Here is a 19851-nt window from a genome sequence, read left to right on the forward strand (position 1 = left end):
TGGTTCTGGGAAGGTTCCATTTATATTCAATAATGAGTTTTTCGATCAATAAGAGTCGCCAAACGGAAATTTGAATCTTGCGACGTCCGTCGAAAATTTTCCACCAAATAATCTCTGCTGACGTTACCGATGCAACCACATTTTCTGCAGCGAACATATAAAAACACAGACGTAGTCCCACGTCAAACACATCAACGCTAGACCGACATTTGAAAAGGGTGTAACAGTCAAAATTTATTCCTTCTGATTCTTTGTCTACATATATAGCAATATATGAGGACGAAGAATCAGAAGGAATACATTTTGGGTGTTACGCCCTTTTCAAATGTTGGTTTAGAACGGAATTCATTCAAAACAGGTATTGTACCCCAAATTTCCTTAAAATGGTTTGCTCTTTGCACCAATAGTTTCGGTAGCGTTCCTTTAGTTGCGTTCCTTTAGTTAATGAAACAATGAATTAAACCCCACGAAAACTTCACAAAAAATCGAAGAAAACTCATGGGGTATTCAAAAAGCTGTGAAAGTTCAGGTTACCCGAGGAATTAATGAATTCCAACCGCGTAAAAAAAAACTGGTTGTAAAGTGCTTTCAGATTCATTGCTCTGAGCTCTAAAGTACTGTAAGGATATGCTTAGTTCCTCCACTATTGGGACTTTGGGTCTACTTAGTTCAAAACGCACCTTGAGAAACTGTCTATGGATATTATATTCTGTCGATCAAACGTACAAAAGGTACGATAATGATACAGACGTAAACAAATCACACCAAACTGAGACAACGAGCAAATATTGTGGCGATTTCCTTTCATATTATTTTAACTTCAAGGACTACTTTTCTTTTTAATAGTCGAAGAGCATTTCATCAATCATTTTATATGATGATAATAATCATCGAATTCCGGTCCCCTGGGTATGAGAAAATAAAATCAATCCACTAATTAGGAATACATATTTGACATATGTATTTTCATTCTTAGCAAAAATTGATTTATCCAGAAGGAAGAAGAGACTTTGAAAATAGGAGACGCATCTCTGTCTTGAGTCTAACATCAAAACACTCATGTATACAAAGCAGAAGGTGGCTGGGTTCAAATCCCGATCTGACCTAGGAAGCTTTCACGACCTTCGGGAATGAGTTTCTGTTCTATGGTTGAAGAGCTTCATAAATACAAAACTGCTAGGCAGCAATGCACCAGTAGTGGATTGCATTGTCAATAAAACAATATAAAGAACCAACCGAAACGAAAACAAAAACGTATTGCTACTCACAATGAAGAAAATAAAACGTGAGTTATTTTTCACCGGCTTGTGCCGACAACACCTCTCGAAACGGTAAACGTTTAATAACCACACTGTATCGATGACTCAGTACGGATCGTAAAGTTCACAGTAGTAAAAAATAAAGGCACTACGAGTGCACTATCAAACGTTTGTTTTTGAATCACGTTGCACTTTGTTCAAAAGTGCTCGTCAAACCACTCAAACCATGTCCCTGTTGAAATCATTCCGACTGAACGCCTACGCCTCGCAATATTGACTGATGCACTAAACAATAAAATCTTCTGTTTACACACTTTCACGACCGTTAATAATAATGCGCATCCCGCTGTTGGATGGATATTCAAATTGACGACCTTGAATTTCAAATCAAAACCAACCACTATCCCCCGGAGGTCACCCGCAACTTGTCCAATTAAAAACTTTCCATGCCCGGTCCGCGGGAACGTCGTAACGCGAAACCGTCGATAATCCAATTAATTCACGGAGAAGTCCATCTGAAACCGTTTTTTTTTTCTTCTCTCGGCAAAAATACCGGTCTGAAGTTGAACAACTAACCAGAACACTGTGTGTAGGATATATCTATTTTGATTTGTATTTTGTTTTATCGCCGTCGTGAACACCAAAATCGCGCCTGTTTGTCCCCAAGAGCACCGATAGCGAACGGAACGAAACGACCGAAAGAATGACACTGAAGTGAACGTCTTCCCAACAACCCGGCCGCGCATGCCGGGCCAATGACTGCGTGCTCAGTGGCGGTACCAGAGCAGGCCGGCGGCAGGGGTCAAATGATTGAATTTTACAAAAATCGAAAAATGTTTGTTAAGATGTGCGAATCATCCTGATTGGTTCGTGTTTATCAACAGCGATGAAATGTTTCTCGGGTAAGTTTGCACACGTGAAAACCTACTTTCAAACATATTTTCATTTGTTTGTTGGTACCTATTACATATCTGTATAAGAGAAAGAGGCTTGACCCGTAGAAAGAAGACATAGACTAGTACAAGACACCAAACAAAATCAAAATACGAATTCGTATAATCAGTTACAATCAGGGTTTAAAGTGGAGATTTTCTGTGAATTATACGACCCCATCAAATCACACTTCAATGTCTTGCACACTCGAACAAAATCCTTTTATGACTTCCGTTTGTAATCTGAAAAGGAACTTGATCTGAAGCCTGTTGGCTAGTGTTGAATTAAAAAAAAACACGTTAATAAAGATGAACAAAAGAAACCTTTTGGCTTCCGTTCGGAATCTCAAAAGGATTCTGATCAGAAGCCAAAAGGATTCCGCCCAGAAGACCAAAAATGGCTCCATTCGGTAGTCCAAAATGATTCCGTTCTAAAGTCCAAAAGAAATCCTTTCGAAAACTCAAAAGAATTCCGTTGAAAGCCCTGAATGTTTTCGTTCGGAAACCGAAAAGGATTTGGTTCTGAAGCGCACAAGAATTTTGCTCAAAAGTCCAAATGAATTCCGTTTAGAAGGCCAAAAAGATACAGTGCAAAAGCCCATAAGGCTTCGCTCAGAAGTCAAAAAGAATTCCGTTCGGAATCCCCGAAATATTTAATTTGGAACCACAAAAGGATTTCGTTAGGAAACTTAAAAAGTTCTGCATGAACGCCAAAAAAGTTCCGTTCAGAACTGCAGAATAATTACGTTCGAAGGCCCAAAAGGATTTCGATCAGAACCCCAAAAAGATTTGGTCAAAAATCCAAAAGGCTCCATTCCGAATTCGGAACGAATTTCGCTCGAAAGACGAAAAGGATCTTGTTTAAAAGCTCAAAACGGTTCCGTTCTGAATCCGGAATGATTCCGTTCGGAAGCTCAAAACAATTTCAATCGGAAGCCCAAAAAGATTCCGTTCGAAATCCACGAAAGATTAAATTCGGAACCACTAAATGATTTCTTTCGAAAACTTAAAAGTTCTGCATGATTTCCAAAATAATTCCGTTCAGAAGTTTCGTTCGAAAGCCCAAAAAGGTTTCGTTCAGGGCCCCTGAAAAATCTCGTTCAGAAGCCCAAATGGATTTGGTCAAAAACCCAAAAGTATCCATTCCGAATTCGAAAAGAATTTCGCGTGAAAGACGAAAAGAACTCAAAAAGGTTCCGTTCAGGAATCCAGAATAGAAGCTCAAAAGGGTTTCGTTCGGAAGCCCAAAAAGGACCCCGTTATGAAGTCCAAAGCAATTATGTTCGGAAGTCCAAAAAAACGAATCCGTTCGGTAGCCCAAATTTCTTTCATTTCGCTTTATCTTTTCTTAAGTCCAAAAAAATAGTATCCGTTCTGATTTATTTCGCTCGAAAGTGCAAAATCATACCGTTCGGAAGTGTCGGAAGTCTTAAATTTAATTCAAAAGCCTAGAAGAATTCCATTTGGGAACACAAAAAGATGATTCCATTCGGAAGCTGAAAATAGTTTCGTTCGCAGGTCCAAAATTATTTCATGCGGAAGTCCAAACTGATTTCCAGTCCAGAAGGGTTTCTGTCGGAAGCTCCTTTTAGGATTCTTTTGAGTAGCTCAAAAATATCCGCCAGGAAGTCCAAATAAATTTCGATTTGATGTCCAAAAAAAATCTGTTTCAAAGCTCAACAGAATTCCGTTAGGTAGTCCAAAATGTTCCTGTTCGGAAGAAATTAGTGTTGAACCCCATAATGAATCCGTTTAGAACCCCAAAAAGGTTCGTTCCGAAGTCCAAAGGAAATCCGTTCGAAAGCCAAGATTCAAATTCGTTCGAAAGTTCAAAGGGACAGACACCTGAAACGTTTTCATTTGGAGGATTTCGTTTAGACGCCCAAGAGGTTTCGCTCAGGAGTCCAAATGGACTCCGCTAGGAAGCCCAAAGATTTTCGCTCAAAAGCCTAACAGAATTCCATTTGGAAGTCAAACGATTTTTACGAAAGCTTTCCGAAAGGATTCCTTTTGGAGGCTCAGAACGATTACGTTCAGGAGCCCAAAATATTTAATTCAGAAGTACAAATGGGTTCTGTTCTGAAGACCAAATCGATTCCGTTCGTAAGCTCGAATGGATCCCATTTGGAAGTCCAAAATTATTCCGTTTGAAAGCCCAAAAAAATCTCAGAAAGCCTGAAAACTCCGCTTGGCTGCCCAAATGAATTCCGTTCCTTGGGAATTCGGAAAGCATTCCGTTCGAAAGTCGGAAATAAGCTCAAATGGATTCAGCCCGGAAGTTCCAAAAGAATTCCGAATCCGCTTGGAAAACCAAATGGATTCTTTTCGGAAGCCCAAAATTTTTCGTCCGATAGTCCAAAATGATTCCATTCAGAAGTCCAAGAAGATTCCGTTCAGAAGCCCAAAAGAATTTATTTCGAAAACCCAACAGAATTTCGTTTTTGAAGCCCCAAATTATTTCATCCAAAAGCCCAAAAAGCTACGCTCCATAGTCCAAAAGGATTCCGTTCGGAAGTTGAAAAGAGTTCCGCTCGGAGGACCATCAGGATTCCATTCGGAAGCCTAAAAAACTTCATCCGAAGGCCCAAAACAATTCCATACGAAAGCTCCAGGAAGCTTTGTAAAGATTTTGTTCGGTAGACCAAAAGGATTTCCATCGGAAACCAAAAAGAATCTTGTTCGAAAGCCTAAAAGTATTCCGTTCATAAGCATACAAGGATTCGCTGGAAAGTCCAAAGAAATTCCGATTGAAAACCCAAAAGGCTCCGCTCGGAAAACCAAATGGACTCCGTTCGGAAATCCAAAATAATTCCATTTGGAAAACAAACGATTTTCCCTCAGAAGCCCAAAAGAAATCCGATCGGATGTCTAAAAGGACTCCGTTCAGAAACGCAAAAGTCTACGCTCCAAAGACCAAATGGATTTCATTCGGAAGTCGAGAAGAATTCCGTTCGAAAGATCAGAAGAATTTCGTGTGGAAGCCAAAAAGGATTCCTTTCGGAAGCTTAAAGCGATTAAGTTCAGGAGTCCAAAGGATTTAATTCAGAAGTACAAATGGATTCTGTTCTAAACACTAAATCGATTCCGTTCGTAAGCTCAAATGGATTCTGTTTCTGGATTTCTGAAAGCTCAAACCATTTCCCACGAAAGCTAAAAAAGGCTCCGTTTGGTTGCCCAAATGTTTTCCGTTCCTTGAGAATTCCAAAAGCATTTCGTTCGAAAGTTGGAAATGATTCCGTTCGAAAGCTCAAAAGGATTAAACCCGGACGTTCTGAATGATTTCTTTCGGAAGTCCAAAAAGATTCCGTTTAGAAGCCAAAAAGGCTGCGCTCGGAAATCCAAATGGATTCTGTTCGGAAGTTTAAAACTTTCCCTTCGATATTCCAAAATGATTCATTCAGAAGTCCATAAAATCCGTATGGAAGTTCAAAAAATTTAGTTCGAAAGCCCAACAGAATTCCGTTCGGAAGCCCCAAGATGTTCTGTTCAAAAACCCAAAAAGCTATGCTCCAAAGTCTAAAAGGGTTCGCTCGGAAGATGAAAAGAGTTCCGCTCGGAGGACCATCAGAATTTTATTTGGAATCCTCCTCCGTTCGGAAACCCAACAAGATTCCATTCGTAAGGATTTTGTTCGGAAGACCAAAAGGATTTCCATCGGAAACCAAAAAGAATCTTGTTCGAAAGCCTAAAAGTATTCCAACATAATCAAAAAAGATGAAAGGATTCGTTCGAAAGTCCAAAGAAATTCTGATTCAAAGGTCAAAAAGCTCCGCTCGGAAATCCAATCGAATTCCGTTTGGAAACCCCGAAACGATCCGTTGCAAAGGATAAGGCTAAGTTCCAATTTCCAAAAAGATTCTTTTTGAAAATTGAAAAGAGTTCGCTCAGATTAGAATTCCGTTCGGTAGCCAAAAAAATTTTATCATAATGCCCAACAGAATTTCGTTTGGAAATCCAAAATGATTCCGTTCGGAAACCGTTCGTAAGGATTTTGCTCTGAAGACCAAAAGGATTCCGTTCAGAAGCATAAAAGGATTTGCTTGAAAGTACAAAGAAGTTCCGCTCTAAAGTCCAAAAGGATCACGTTTTAAAGTCCAAAAAATCCATTTAGAAGCACAATAAATCGTGCTCGAAAGCCCATTCTAAGAATTATATTCAGAAGCACAAAAGCATTCCGTTCGAAAGTCTAGAATAGTTTCGTTTGAGATTTCAAAACGATTCCAGTCAAAAGTCCAAAAGGATTTTTTTCCGGAAACCTCCAAGGATTTCGTACAGTAACGGAAAAGGCTTCACTAGAAAGTCCAAGTTGATTCCGTTCTGAAGTCCAAAAAGATTCCGTTAAAAAGCTGAAAAATATTCCGTTCGGATGATGACATTAGGAAACCCTGAAATATTTTGTACTTCAGCCCAAAAGAGTTCGGAAGTCGAAGAAAATCCCTTTCGAAATCTCAAAGAGATTTTATTCGGATATTTTATACTAATGATTCCGCCCGGAAGTCCAAAAGAACTTCGTTTCGAAGCCCAAAGATTTTCAGAGAATGATTCTGTATAGAAGCCTAAAAAAGTACGCTATGAAATCCAAAGCATTTCTTTTTCTGAATTCAAGGAAGATTCCGTTTGAAAGCTAAAAAGGATTCTGTTTGAAAGCTCAGGAAGATTCCGCTCAGAAGCACAAATAATCCCGTTTGGAACTTCAAAAAGATTCCGTTCAGAATTCCAAAAGGTTCCGTTTGGAAGCCTAAAATGGTTCGTTTGAAAGCTCAGGGAGATTTCACTCAGAAGCTTAGAAATATTCCGTTCAGAAGGCCTCTTTCCAAAGTCCAAAAGGATACCATTTAATAGTTCAAAGTATTCCGTTCGAAGGTTTAAATGGGCTTCGTTCGGAAGCCTAAAAGAATTTCATTAAAAAATCCAAAAAATTCCGTACTGAAGCCTACAAAGATTTCGTTTGAAATCTCAGAAGGATCTGCTCGGAAGTTCTTAAGGATTCCATTCAGTAGCCTAATTGGATTGCGCTCTAAAGCACAAAAGAGTTCCGTTTGAAAGTTCAAAATGATTCCGTTCCGAAGCACAAATAGATTCCGTTCTGAAATCCAAAGGAATTCCTTCCTGAATCCGGAAGCCCAAAAGAATTCTGTTCAGAATTATAAAAGGTTCCGTTTGAAAGCTCAGGGGGATTTCGTTCAGAAACTCAGAAAGATTCTGAAGTTCAAAGGGATTTCTTTCGGAAGCCTAAAAAAATCATTTGAAAGCTCAAAAGACTTCCGTAAGGAAGCCTACAAGGATTTCATTCGGAAGCTCAGAAGGATTCCGACCGGAGGCTCAAATTCTGGTTGGAAGCTCAAACAAATTCCGTTAAGAAACCCAAAATGATCTGCTGGGAAGTTCTAAAGGATTCCATTCTGTAGTCCACAAGGATTGCGTTCTAAAGCTTAAAAGAATTCCGTTTGATAGTCAAAAATGATCCCGTTCCTAAGCACAAAATATTCCGTTCTGAAATCCAAAGGGATTCCATTTGAAAGCCAAGAAGAATACGGTTCAGCAGCCCGAAAGGCTCCGATTCAAAGTCCAAATGGATTCCGTTCGGAAATTCAAAAGTATATGGTTCAGCATCCCAACTATCTTATAGACCCGTATGTGTGGCAAAACTAACTGGAACCTGGGCAGCAGTTCTATGGATCAGCATTTTTCCATTTTGACAGATATTGTTATTCAAAGAATCATAAACTGTGATCAGACATCCTTTTTGGCCAAAATGTCGGACAATAATCCAGTGAAAATTATTATCGATCCGATGGAAAAATATTGACAAACCCTTCGTAGACTTCAAGCGGAATCGAAAGAACTTCGTACTCACTATACATATCATTTGGCTTAGTTTTATAATAATCAGATATCATCATCGAAAATATTTTACAGACTAACGATCCCCCACAAACCAATCCCTCGAAACGCCGCATGAGATCCCACCGCAAGAAAGACCGTACAAAAACAAACACCGAGTTTCCAATTCCAAACTCTTTCTCCTTCGATAGAGAAACACAACTAAAGCTCAGAGCCGAGTGTGGATATATAAGTGGATGGGGCGGCCTCTATTCGAATTGAAGCGACGTAGTACTGAAATTCCGCATCCATTGGAAACAATCGGCGTATCACATCACATATGAGCAACACAGTCCTAAATTGTCACTAATTGATGTGGTATCGCTACTGGCTGGGTGTGATGGTTTCGACGAAGCGCGCTCTCAAATGACGATTCGTGCACTTTGAATTACGGCCTAATCGTAATGGGAGTTCTGCGATCGCGTTGTGGTATTCTGATTTCGGAGACGTGCTGCGGTGGTGCGCCTCGCCATGTGAGACAATCCTGAATACATTTTTGTATACAAGACTTGGTTGAGACAGAAGAAGGAGGTTGCCGATAAGGGGAGCAGGTAGCGCCGCTTGTTTTTCTCACATGCGTGTCTACGTGAGAAAACGTCAGTCCTCACTCTTCGATGCGCTGCAAGACCATTGTTGTGAGACGCTGACAGTAAGAGGTAGTCAGTTCCAAATCAGAGTCAACAGATCAATTAATCGTAGGACATTGTGTCCACGCTGTATCTATTGATGCTTCTTGCACTTATCAAATCATGTCCTACGTATTTGAGTTGTTCAGCGATAGAATTTTCTCAAATGTGTGTTTTGGCAAATCAGAACATCGTTAAATTATATTTAATTTGTACAATTTATCTAAGCGCCGTTTATAGTTATGTATTATGAATATTATAATTCAAAGCATTTATGGAAAATATTATTCCAATAGCATTTTTGAAATGTGCTCCATAAATTAGTGTGACATTGGAATTTGCAACTGAATCATAAGCAATCAACATGCATCTACAAATAACTTTTATTGGCATCTAGGAAATGCAGACCGTTCTGTTGTAGTCAATATTTGACTCAACTATTTAGTTCTTGAAAGCTTTCTTGCTTCTAGCCCTGATTGTCTCCGCTTATCAGTCAGTTCCCCTCAGATTTCAATAACTTGATGAATGACATCTTTGTCTGTTCATTTGTTGGTTTAGGTCGCATAGATAACAGGTGGAGATGCTTCGAAATCGGCTGCAGCAGGCTCCTTGTTGATAGAGAGCAAATACCGTCGACCTTGAGATAGGCGATTCGAAATGGTCTTTCTCGTTGACTCTGTGTAAACATCTCACATTGATTTATGTTCATTGTGAATTGAATTGAGCGTCAATATTTTCATTCAAATACAAAGCTGATTGAGCTGGATTTGAAAACGAAAAATGCATTCAATGTCTTGATACCGTTGATGGATTCTCGGCGAGGATGAAAATAATCGCCTCTCAATTGATCAAACAGTATGCACATTACTGGGCCTATCAAAAACGTCTCAAATTCGTTAACCCCGGAGAACAAACTTATGAAATTAGGCGGAGCTTAGCTCACGAGCAACAATCGCGGTTTCGAGTTGTCATCATTTCTTTGACACAAATGGAATAATTCGGAATCTTTCCTAATATGCATTTGTTGATTGAAAGGTGGGAAACGTTTGGCAGAACGTGGTAACGAAGATTGAGCTATGAAGTAAGAACGGGCCACATAAAAACAAGAGTGGTAGCAACTAGATCACTGAGCCCGTTGAACCCAAAAAAGTTGACAATGTGAGAAAAAAAAAACAATAATGGAAAATGTCTTTAATTCGAATATATATACAGAAGTGATTAGGATATTGGTTACTGAAATTATTTTAGATTTGACTTTGAATATGATTTTGGGCTTCAAATCGAAAATTAATTGCAAAAAAAATGTTCATGAATTCGCGAACGGTGTATTTTTAGTTACGGTTTCGGGACCACGAGTCACGTTCTATTTTTGTTGGTTAACACATTTGGGAACGCTTTTTTGCGTGTAGCGTTGGAAATTGGATTTTAAGATAATTAGAAATTAGGTTTATGCATCAAGCTTCCTATAAGACTTTTGGAGGCTTGGAAGCCTCCTTTCAAGAGGCTTGAAACCTTCCCTGAAATAGGCTTCCCTGAAAGTAGGATTACGAGCCTCTTGATAGGAAGCTTCCGAGTTTTTGAAAAAAAAGTCTGCAGGCCTCTAGAAAGGAGGCTTTCAAGGCTATTCAATGAATTCCTAGAGGGTTCTAAACCTCTTGACAGGAGGCTTCCAAGTCCCTTGAGAGTAGGATTGCATGGTTCTTGATTGGAAGCTTACACGCCTCTTGAAAAGAGGCTTCCAATCATCTGAAGAGGAGGCTTCTGAGCCTCTTGAATGGACGCTTCTTAGCATCTTGAAAAGAGGCTTCCAAGCCTACTGAAGGAATTCCGAGTCTCTTAAAAGGAGGCTTCCGAGCCTATTGAAAGAAGGCTTTCGAGCCTCTTGAAAGGAGGCTTCCGGAGCCTCGTGAAAGGAGGCTTCCGAACCTCTTGAAAGGAGGCTTCCGGAGCCTCGTGAAAGGAGGCTTCCGGAACCTCTTGAGAGGAGGCTTGCGGAACCTCTTGAAAGGAGGCTTCCGGAACCTCTTGAAAGGAGGCTTCCGAAACCTCTTGAAAGGAGGCTTCCGGAACCTCTTGAAAGGAGGCTTCCGAAACCTCTTGGAAGGAGGCTTCCGAAACCTCTTGAAAGGAGGCTTCCGAAACCTCTTGAAAGGAGGCTTCCGAAACCTCTTGAAATGAGGCTTCCGCAACCTCTTGAAAGGAAGCTTCCAGAACCCCTTGAAAAGAGACTTCCGGAACCTCTTGAAAGGAGGCTTCCGGAACCTGAAAAGAGACTTCCGGAGCCTCTTGAAAGGAGACTTCCGGAGCCTCTTGAAAGGAGGCTTCCGGAACCTCTTGAAAGGAAGCTTCCAGAACCTCTTGAAAAGAGACTTCCGGAGCCTCTTGAAAAGAGACTTCCGGAGCCTCTTGAAAGGAGACTTCCGGAGCCTCTTGAAAACGGGCCACATAAAAACAGGAGTGGTAGCAACTAGATCACTGAGCCCGTTGAACCCAAAAAGTTGACAATGTGAGAAAAAAAAAACAATAATGGAAAATGTCTTTAATTCGAATATATATACAGAAGTGATTAGGATATTGGTTACTGAAATTATTTTAGATTTGACTTTGAATATGATTTTGGGCTTCAAATCGAAAATTAATTGCAAAAAAAATGTTCATGAATTCGCGAACGGTGTATTTTTAGTCACGGTTTCGGGACCACGAGTCACGTTCTATTTTTGTTGGTGAACACATTTGGGAACGCTTTTTTGCGTGTAGCGTTGGAAATTGGATTTTAAGATAATTAGAAATTAGGTTTATGCATCAAGCTTCCTATAAGACTTTTGGAGGCTTGGAAGCCTCCTTTCAAGAGGCTTGGAACCTTCCCTGAAATAGGCTTCCCTGAAAGTAGGATTACGAGCCTCTTGATAGGAAGCTTCCGAGTTTTTTGAAAAGAGTCTACCGAGCCTCTAGAAAGGAGGCTTTCAAGGCTATTCAATGAATTCCTAGAGGGTTCTAAACCTCTTGACAGGAGGCTTCCAAGTCCCTTGAGAGTAGGATTGCATGGTTCTTGATTGGAAGCTTACAAGCCTCTTGAAAAGAGGCTTCCAATCATCTGAAGAAGAGGCTTCTGAGCCTCTTGAATGGAGCTTTTTAGCATCTTGAAAAGAGGCTTCCAAGCCTACTGAAGGAATTCCTAGTCTCTTAAAAGGAGACTTCCGAGCCTATTGAAAGAAGGCTTTCCAGCCTCTTGAAAGGAGGCTTCCGGAGCTTCGTGAAAGGAGGCTTCCGGAACCTCTTGAAAGGAGGCTTCCGGAACCACTTGGAAGGAGGCTTCCGGAACCTCTTGAAAGGAGGCTTCCGGAACCTCTTGAAAGGAGGCTTCCGGAACCTCTTGAAAGGAGGCTTCCGGAACCTCTTGAAAGGAGGCTTCCGGAACCTCTTGAAAGGAGGCTTCCGAAGCTTCTTGAAAGGAGACTTCCGGAACCTCTTGGAAGGAGGCTTCTGAAACCTCTTGAAAGGAGGCTTCCGGAACCTCTTGAAATGAGGCTTCCGCATCCTCTGGAAAGGAAGCTTCCAGAACCTCTTGAAAAGAGACTTCCGGAACCTCTGGAAAGGAGGCTTCCGGAACCTCTTGAAAGGAGGCTTCCGGAACCTCTTGAAAAGAGACTTCCGGAGCCTCTTGAAAGGAGGCTTCCGGAGCCTCTTGAAAGGAGGCTTCCGGAACCTCTTGAAAGGAGGCTTCCGCAACCTCTTGAAAGGAAGCTTCCAGAACCTCTTGGAAAGAGACTTCCGAAACCTCTTGAAAAGAGGCTTCCGGAGCCTCTTGAAAGGAGGCTTCCGAAACCTCTTGAAAAGAGGCTTCCGAAACCTCTTGAAAGGAGGCTTCCGAAACCTCTTGAAAGGAGGCTTCCGAAACCTCTTGAAAGGAGGCTTCCGAGCCTCTTGAAAGGAGGCTTCCGAGCCTCTTGAAAGGAGGCTTCCGAGCCTCTTGAAAGGAGGCTTCCGAGCCTCTTGAAAGGAGGCTTCCGAGCCTCTTGAAAGGAGGCTTCCGAGCCTCTTGAAAGAGGCTTCTGAGCCTCTTGAAAGGAGGCTTCCGAGCCTCTTGAAATGAGGCTTCCGAGCCTCTTGAAAGGAGGCTTCCTGAGCCTCTTGAAAGGAGGCTTGAGCCTCTTGAAGGAGGCTCTGAGCCTCTTGAAAGGAGGCCTGAGCCTCTTGAAAGGAGGCTTCGGGCCTCTTGAAAGGGAGGCTGAGGCCTCTTGAAAGGAGGCTTCCTGAGCCTCTTGAAAGGAGGCTTCTGAGGCCTCTTGAAAGGAGGCCTGAGCTCTTGAAAGGAGGCTTCCAGGCCTCTTGAAAGGAGGCTTCTGAGCCTCTTGAAAGGAGGCTTCCTGAGCCTCTTGAAAGGAGGCTGAGCCTCTTGAAAGGAGGCTCTGAGCCTCTTGAAAGGAGGCTTCTGAGCCTCTTGAAAGGAGGCTGAGCCTCTTGAAAGGAGGCTTCCAGGCCTCTTGAAAGGGAGGCTTCTGAGCCTCTTGAAAGGAGGCTCTGAGCCTCTTGAAAGGAGGCTTCCGAGCCTCTTGAAAGGAGGCTTCTGAGCCTCTTGAAAGGAGGCTTCCAGGCCTCTTGAAAGGAGGCTTCCTGAGCCTCTTGAAAGGAGGCTGGAGCCTCTTGAAAGGAGGCCTGAGCCTCTTGAAAGGAGGCTTCCGGAGCCTCTTGAAAGGAGGCTTCTGAGACTCTTGAAAGGAGGCTTCTGAGGCCTCTTAAAAGGAGGCTCTGAGCCTCTTAAAGGAGGCTTGAGCCTCTTAAAAGGAGGCTTCTGAGCCTCTTGAAAGGAGGTTCAGAGCCTCTTGAAAGGAGGTTTCGAGGCCTCTTGAAAGGAGGCTTCCGAGCCTCTTGGAAGGAGGCTTCTGAGCCTCTTGGAAGGAGGCTTCCGAGCCTCTTGGAAGGAGGCTCTGAGCCTCTTGGAAGGAGGCTTCCTGAGCCTCTTGGAAGGAGGCTTCTGAGCCTCTTGGAAGGAGGCTTCCAGGCCTCTTGAAGGAGGCTTCCTGAGCCTCTTGGAAGGAGGCTTCCAGGCCTCTTGGAAGGAGGCTTCCGATCCTCTTGGAAGGAGGCTCTGAGCCTCTTGGAAGGAGGCTTCCTGAGCCTCTTGGAAGGAGGCTTCCGAGCCTCTTGGAAGGAGGCTTCCAGGCCTCTTGGAAGGAGGCTTCCTGAGCCTCTTGGAAGGAGGCTTCCGAGCCTCTTGGAAGGAGGCTTCCGAGCCTCTTGGAAGGAGGCTTCCTGAGCCTCTTGGAAGGAGGCCTGAGCCTCTTGGAAGGAGGCTTCCGAGCCTCTTGGAAGGAGGCCTCCGAGCCTCTTGGAAGGGCGCCTCCGAGCCTCTTGGAAGGAGGCTTCCGAGCCTCTTGGAAGGAGGCTTCCGAGCCTCTTGGAAGGAGGCTTCCGAGCCTCTTGGAAGGAGGCTTCCGAGCCTCTTGGAAGGAGGCTTCCGAGCCTCTTGGAAGGAGGCTTCCGAGCCTCTTGGAAGGACCCAACAAACATTCACTAGTTGAACTAACATCAGTGTGATGATTTAATTCAGCGCTGTGTTGAATTATGTCTGTACTATTTCTTATCACAACTTCTGTTCAAGCTTTGTTCACACAATTTTGGCGAAGTTATACAACTATAACATCTCATTTTGAAAAACAACTTTATTAACTGATTCGTTAATCCTTTAATAAGCATTTTACTAAGCCTCAATTCAGCTACATGTGAATTCTTCGAAAATAATAACGCATAGAAGGTAACATCAGTAAGATCTCCAATGAACGTATTTTGAAGCAATTGCTATTTTCATATAATCATTTTAAAATTTTCCTAAATCGGGTCTCGAACTGCTGTCATTTGATCATCCGCCGGTAACGTTGTCATCCGCGCCATCCTTGATTTGTTAGATATGGCTCACTCAATGCATAACATAAATAATCTTATGGCTGAATATGAATCATAATTGGACTCTTATTCAATAAGTCGATCTGTCAAACTACAGTTTGTTAATAACTGTACAAGATTTTATTTCAACCATTGTTCAGCCAGTCATAACCATCGCACACTAGGAAAAACACGTAAAAATAATGTCGATAAACGATAAAATAAAATCCGTCCCCAATGCTATTTATGAATTTATGAAAATAAAATCAATGTATATTCGGCCTTCCTCAGAATCTTTTGATAATCGGTTGCGATATGATTGTCAAATGCTAAGATTATTCCAATTTCGCCGCAATAAAGATCAACATCCATGCGATAATATTGGGATTCCACACATCAAAGATTCAATAATTTCCCGATGTTATTCAACGGCGTTATGTCCGGCTTTTAGTAAATTTCGTTAGTTAGTAAAAAATTAGTTCAGCATGAATGCATGATTTTTTTTATTGCTCCAGCAGTTTTGTTCGTTATAATCTCCGACACTTTAATAAATCACGAAAATAAAAAGCATGTCTTGAAAATAAATCTTTATTTTTCTATAAATCAAATTTCCCAAATCTAGAATCCAGATTTTCTCTCAAACTGAAAAAGCATGTTTTTTTCCACTGTGCGATAGATCAGATAAATGTGAAATCCAATGGTTAAGAAGGACAAAGGTTAAGAAGGATGTCTAATGCCTGCTTATTAACTTACTATTCAAACTCAATTCGACCACCCTTTCAGAGCATCACATCATAGTCGAACAGAGAACTTATTAGTTCAGTACATTGTTAAACTTCCCCAATGTGCTGAAATGTGATAAAACGAAAACGTAAGTTCGACTTCAAATAAAGGTAGTAAACAAATAAATTGGCCATGTCGAATATTAGTTAGATTAAATGATGAAATGAAATCTGTCTAGCAAATTATTCAGCATCCATTTTATTCAGCTATGAAGATCACTAATAAACAATAATTCAACCTAGATGCTTATTTGTAGCTTGTCGTTGTTTGTTGGGGAGGCCTCCGAGCCTCTTGGAAGGAGGCTTCCGAGCCTCTTGGAAGGAGGCTTCCGAGCCTCTTGGAAGGAGGCTTCCGAGCCTCTTGGAAGGAGGCTTCCGAGCCTCTTGGAAGGAGGCTTCCGAGCCTCTTGGAAGGAGGCTTCTGCGCCTCTTAGAAGGAGGCTTCGAGCCTCTTGGAAGGAGGCTTCCGAGGCCTCTTGGAAGGAGGCTTGAGCCTCTTGGAAGGAAAGGCTTCCGAGCCTCTTGGAAGGAGGCTTCCGAGCCTCTTGAAAGGAGGCTTCGAGCCTCTTGGAAGGAGGCTTCCTGAGCCTCTTGAAAGGAGGCTTCCTGAGCCTCTTGAAAGGAGGCCTGAGCCTCTTGAAAGGAGGCTTCCGAGCCTCTTGAAAGGAGGCTTCCGAGCCTCTTGAAAGGAGGCTTCCGAGCCTCTTGAAAGGAGGCTTCCGAGCCTCTTGAAAGGAGGCTTCCGAGCCTCTTGAAAGGAGGCTTCCGAGCCTCTTGAAAGGAGGCTTCCGAGGATCTTAGAAGGAAGCTGCCGAGCCTCTTGAAAGAAACTTCCTAGCCTCCGAAACGGAGGATTCTAAGCCTCTCAAAAGGAGGCTCTTGATCCTTTAAAAAGGAGGTTTCCATGCTTAATGAAGCGAAATGTTTGAAATAAGAAGTGAGATATGACGAGTGAGAAGTGAGATGTGAGAAGTGAGAAATGAGAAATGATGAGCGAGAAGCAAACAGTGATACGTTTTCACACGTCTTCAGACGTCCTTTCACACTTCTCATTTCTCACATCTCACTGTGAAAAGTTAGAAACGAGATACCTCACTCGCACTCCTTATTTCTTATATCACTCTTTTCATAGTGACACTTTCTGCCAATCGACCATTTAGGCCAACCGACGTATTCGATCTAATGACCTATTCAGCCAAACCACTTTAACGCCCAAGCTACCTGTTCTGCCAAATTACATTTTCGGACTTTTAACCCTTTCGGCCCAATGGATCTTTCTGCCAAAAACCATTTCGGCCAAACGGCATTTGCAGCCAAATAACCTATACTGCCACATAACGCATGTTCCGTTTGGCCCAATAACATTTCCAGCTAAATGGCTTCCGTCTAGATTGGGCTTAATGGTTTTTTCGGCCAAATGGCATTCGGTCAAATGGCTTTCGCCTGAATGAGTTTCGGTCAAACGACCCTTCCCATCCAGATATGTTCCGAGTAGCACACGTGTTATGAACAAGTTTATTTTACTAATATACAGGCAAATTGAGTCATATATAAGTTACTGCAACGAAATCGTTCTGACTTGTACTTTGGTGATGTTGGACATAAGTCTTATGAAACGAACCTCAGGATTGCTTCCTTCGAGTTCCGAATTTTTCCGAGAGTGGCTAGAAGTAGTCTCAATGCCAAAAAAAATGTTATCCTACATTTTAATTATTTTATTTATTTTATTTATTTAATCTTCAACTTATTGTTGTACAGATTGAAACTTATACTATATGGAGGATCCTTCGTTTATATGTAGACTTACTTAAGCCGAAATCATACACTTCACTGGTTTCATTAAATGCACGGCAGCACAAAGTCCACGGTTCGTTAAAGCTATAGTTGGTGCGACGGGTAGATTGCCAAAGGAGCGAGTGTTGACGTAGTTGTCGTTGAGGAGCATGAAAGTTTACTTGGCTTAGAAGAGCGCTGCATTCAACATCCCGTTGAGAAGTCCATAAACATAGAGCCGTTGTAGAAGTTTTCTCCTAGATGCCAATGTCTCCAGAGAAATTAGCCGGCATTTTTCTTCATAAGGTGGTAAGTTGGCGAAATCATTCCAGGGCAGCACACGTAAAGCGTATCGGATAAAATTCCGTTGGATAGCTTCTATTCGGTCGGTTTGTGTGACGTGGTAGGGTGCCCAAACAACTACAGCGTATTCCAGCAGGCTACGAACGACGCCACAATATATAGATTTGAGCGCGTAAACATCCTGGAAAGCGTTTGTATTCCTTTAACAAAGCCTAACAGAGCATAAGCTTTAGCTGTTACCGTCGTGATGTGCTCATTGAATCTCACTTTTGAGTCTATTACTACTCCCAGGTCCTTGACCGTGCTAACTCGGAGAAGATTGTTGTTTCCCATTGAATAATCAACATGCAGGGGATTACGCAAGCGGTTGAAAGAAATGACACTACATTTGGAAATGTTAACCTGCATGCCATTCAGAGTGCACCAGTAAAGGAGAGAGTCTATGTCTTGCTGGAGTGCACAACAATCAAGATTAGATCTAATCACACGAAATATTTTCAGATCATCGGCAAACATAAGTTTCGAGGATTTCAGACGAGTTGAGAGGTCGTTGACAAATAGGATGAAGATTAACGGTCCTAAATGACTTCCCTGGGGAACCCCTGATGGTATTTCGAAGCTGGGCGAACTGATTCCGTTGATACTGATGAAGGCAGAGCGATCAATCAAATACGACTGCAGCCATTGTGTAGCCCAGTCCGGTAGTCCCATACGTTTCATTTTGTCGACAACGAGCCCATGAGGAACCTTATCGAACGCCTTGCTAAAGTCCACGTAGATGCAATCGACTTGTCGTCTTTTCTCGATTGACTTAATCAATGAGTTGACAAACACCATGAGGTTAGTGGTTGTAGATCGTTTCCGCATGAATCCATGTTGATGCTCGGTAATCATTGGACGAATCGCGTGGTACATAACATCATAGACCAATTTTTCGAGCACTTTGGGTAAACAGTTTAGAATAGAAATTCCACGATAATTCTCCACGTTATGTATATTCCCCGACTTGTGTATAGGTGTAATTGATGCAACCTTCCACGCTGACGGGAACACTCCACTATTGAGGGAACGGTTGAATATGATTGAAACTGGCGAAGCTAAAGGCGCAGCAAATTGCTTGATGAACGATGGCGGTAAACGGTCAGGGCCGGGGCCTTTCAGAAGCATCCACATATGAAAGAACTTTCTGGACTTCATAAACTGAAAAATTAAATTGCGGCAGATGAATATTGTAATGTGCTAAACTACTCATACAATCCTGATGTTCTTCAGGTGAATGAGCAGGGGGGACATTCGAAAACACGTTCTTGAAGAATTCAGCGAATAGGTTGGCAGCACCTTCCGCATTATCGGCGTTGGTTTCCTTGAAGTAGACATTCTGTGGGATACCGTTATTCCGTCTAAGCTTTTTCACATATGACCAGAACGACGACGGATCCCGTTTTGCATTTGATTCGTTGCGCTGTATGTATTCGTAGAAAACTCTGTTCAGCTGGGATGAATAGTGCTCCTCCATATTTCGAAGCGATTCCTTGTTAACCTCAGTCCGTGATTTGAGAAAACGTTTCCTAACTTTTCGCAATCTGTTTCGGAGGTTGCGAAGTTCAGGAGTCCACCATGCTTGATTGAAATGTGTGCGAGACCTTTTGCGACGAATTGGAGTATATTCATGGATGGTGTCAAAAATAATACCATAAAACCGGTATACAGCCTCGTCCACATCACAATCCGAAAAAATCAATTCCCAGTTTATCGACGCTAAGCGGGCTTGAATTGCAGCTTCGTTGCAAGATTCAAAATCATAATAGCAGCAGTCTTGTCCAATGTCGTTACGAGTCATGAAGTTTGTTATGTCGCAAGCCATTTTTTAGTTATTAGTGGTCATCGAATAGATTAGTTTTTGCGTAGTAAGAAGTTACGTATTGCTTTGGTATTTTTGAACACTGTTAGAATAAGGAAACATGATCAGATATCAAGAATGCAGCTAGCAGAAACGAAAATAGAATTTGCATCATAACCATTTACATAGTTTTGCGGAACTGTGGTGTCGAGAAATCAATATTCGCTTGGTATTTTAGCATATCAGTTCTATGTTAGCATCTTGATATCGATAATGACTAATATATGATAACGATAAACAGCAATTTCAATCAGTGATTAAAAAAATACATTCAAATAAATTTTATTCTTATGTAACATTTGGTAGTACCCACCCTCCTCACCTTTTAGTGTAACAAAGTATAACGCAAGTTGACCTCCCTCCCAGAAGGTTTCATCAATTTGTGAACAGACCTCAATGACTATGACAATGATGCAATAAATATTTATCCTTTTAAAACCAAGAGATACTTGTGTTTTATTTTTGCGTGGTTAACGCTGAATAATACCTGATTATTCTAACAGGTTATGA

The 19851-nt window shown here is 41.9% G+C and overlaps 1 protein-coding gene across 4 annotated transcripts in view; it reads right to left on the bottom strand.

Moving 5' to 3' along the window:
* LOC134227993 (TLD domain-containing protein 2) overlaps positions 1-19851 on the bottom strand; it is a 671450-nt gene that overhangs the window by 255113 nt on the left and 396486 nt on the right. The window contains exon 1 of one of the 4 annotated variants that reach the window (XM_062709738.1): positions 1269-1925. The exons of the other annotated variants lie outside the window; for them this stretch is intronic. The gene's annotated coding sequence lies outside the window, so the exon portion shown is untranslated. Of the gene's footprint in view, positions 1-1268; positions 1926-19851 lie in introns of those variants that run through there. 4 annotated transcript variants of the gene reach the window in all.

This window comes from Armigeres subalbatus, chromosome 3, assembly GCF_024139115.2.
Source record: "Armigeres subalbatus isolate Guangzhou_Male chromosome 3, GZ_Asu_2, whole genome shotgun sequence".
In the NCBI taxonomy this organism is placed as follows: domain Eukaryota; kingdom Metazoa; phylum Arthropoda; class Insecta; order Diptera; family Culicidae; genus Armigeres; species Armigeres subalbatus.